Here is a 2882-nt window from a genome sequence, read left to right as displayed (position 1 = left end):
TGCGCTGGATCTGCTGGCTCTGCTCTGCAGAGCATGGATGGGGAATAAGTTCGAGTACAAGTAGAAATCTTTTTCTATATATATAATATACATGTGTGCGTGTATGAGGCTAGACATAACAACTGCAGAAGCTAGAAGCTAGAAGCTGGATGTCTACTCTACCACATGATTTCATGTGATGGTAATAATAAGTAGATACAAGAATGATGTATGACTATGGACTCGCTTTGGGATGTGAGCAGATGAGATTTGAACACCAGAGCGGATAATTTGATAAGTTTTATAGCTTTTTGATTAATTTTAATTTTTTTTTTTTATGTTATTGAGACAGATTAGAATTTTTTTTTTAAGTGAATTTATTTGAATTTTTGGTACTTTTTTTTTAATAATAGATTTTGTTATAAATTTATTTTAAATAAATAGTTTATTTCAGATTTGAGGTAGAAATATTCTTTATAAATTTAAAACATCAAGATAAACAATTGATTCAATTAAAATAAAAATAAGAAATTTATTTCATTTTCATTAAAAATTATAATTAAAAAAATTCAAATATTTCTCACACTATAACAATTTAAAAATAATTGTATAAATATTTAATCTATATTATTAAGAGAATAAGAAAAATTTTGTCTCAAAAATTTTATCACCGATAGTCAATTTATGATGATAAATATTTAGGCTGCATTCGAAAATGCTCTGTCTCAAGATACATAATTAAGAAACGACCTTGTATCTCGTGAACTATTGATATTTTTATAGATATAAGCTTATCCTGATGTTACACTCATCAAGACCTTTCATTTGAGTACCCACATCATTTTTTCATATATTTATATATATTACATATATGTATATATGAAATATATATAAAAATGCATGTGGGTACTCAAATGAAAGCTTTTGATGAGTATAACATCGGGATGAGCTTATATCTTAAAAAATGTCAATAATTAAGAACTGACTTTGCTATCTTGTCATCTAATGACATTTTTAAAGATATAAGCTCATTTCGACATTACAATCATCGATACCTTTCATTTGAGTACCCATATCAATTTTTCATATATTTTATATATTTATATATATATATGTATATATGAAAAATATATAAAAATGCATGTGGGTACTCAAATGAAAGCTCTTAATGAGTGTAACATCAGGATGAGCTTATTTATATCTTTAAAAATGTCAATAATTAAGAACTGACTTTGCTATCTTGTCAACTAATGACATTTTTAAAGATATAAGCTCACCTCGACATTACACTCATTGAGACCTTTCATTTGAGTACCCACATTAATTTTTCATATATTTTATATATTTATATATATAAATATATGAAAAATATATCAAAATTCATGTGGGTACTCAAATGAAAGCTCTTGATGAGTGTAATATCGGGATATATCTTCGGCTTATATCTTTAAAATCGTCAATATATTTAAGAAAATACATTGCAATTTAACAAAATTCATTATTTAATAAAGCAAAATTTTATTTATTTATAGTTCTTAAGTCTCGGCAGTCACATAGTGACTAGATGGTTGCTAGTAATAATTAAAGAGTGTTAAAAAAAAATTCAATTAATTATGTTGTATTTTGAAATTTTTAAAGAAAATATAAATTAAAATTAATGTTTTTTCTTTTAAAAAAATAAACAATTTACCCTTAAAAATTTTTGAATTTTAACTGAAAAAATTAAATTTTCTACCATAAAAAAAAAATTTTTAATCTCTCTCTTTTTAGACAAAATATTAATTTGAGCCAAAATTAAACAAATTTTGACAATGTAAAATCGAAAAAATCCTGTAAAAATAACAAGTGTGTGCTCTGTTATGTGGTAGTATCCGCTTCTTCTATTATTCTACCTTCAGCACACATCCATATGTAAATATACATCCACATAGTAATAATATATATATATATAAAAGCAAAGAAAGGCGGAGAAAAAGGGATAGCAGCTGGTGTGAGTCGTGATGCCGGCGGAACCCGGATAGGAGTTCGGTTTATGAGGGTGCTTTTCGGACGAGCACCGAGTGCATCACGCTGGACTGGAGCCCAGTATATCTATATATCTCTGTAGGGTGATGCAACTATAGCGCGAAAGACGGGTTAGGTAAGTGGAATAGGGTGAGAGTAGGTGTCGGGTGGAAGCGGGCGGTGGGTGGCAAGCGAGATAGCTCGGAGAACCGGGCGGTGGGCTGTAGGGGCCGATGTTTGCGGGGCGACGACTGTAGACTGCGACTGTGAAGGCTGAGAGCTTCTAGGGCGAATAGAAGGGACGCGTCGGGTGGTAGGCGGTGGACGGTGGGTGGTGGGTGGCGGGCGAGAAGAGACGGCACGGTACGGTAGATATCGGGGATGCGGTGTGGAAGGTAAGAGGTTCTCTCTCGCTGATTACGTCGCGGGATAGTCGAATAGGACGCCGGGATCGGGGATCGGGGACGACGTGAAACCCGAGGTCGCTTACTGATGTAAGCGTCTCCCTCGTTTACTCGCACACAGCCACCGTGAAAGGACCAAATCTATGTATGTATGTTTGCGTGCTAGTATGTGTTATATAGATCCGCAATGTCCTAAACCTTGTGCATGCCTGCGGGCTCTCGGATGCCTCTGGCTCAGGCGTTACGTCGCGATTATACCGCTTCTGTTCTATCCTGGGTAATATGGGGCTTGTATCATTTTGTTATTGTTTAGGTAACAGAAGATTGCATGTGCGATGTTTACTGTTCAAGAGAAATTATATAATTATTCGGTAATTGGATGTGTTGATAGTTTTTTATTAAATTTTCACACTGATAAAAAATTAATTCGGTTTAAGAGAAAAATTCTTGTTCTGAAAAATTATTTTTGATTTGAATTAATTTGACAGAATTTAA

This window comes from Cotesia glomerata, linkage group LG1, assembly GCF_020080835.1.
Source record: "Cotesia glomerata isolate CgM1 linkage group LG1, MPM_Cglom_v2.3, whole genome shotgun sequence".
Taxonomy (NCBI): Eukaryota; Metazoa; Arthropoda; class Insecta; order Hymenoptera; family Braconidae; genus Cotesia; species Cotesia glomerata.
The sequence above is the reverse complement of the archived record's forward strand: the minus strand, read 5'-3'. Positions refer to the sequence as shown.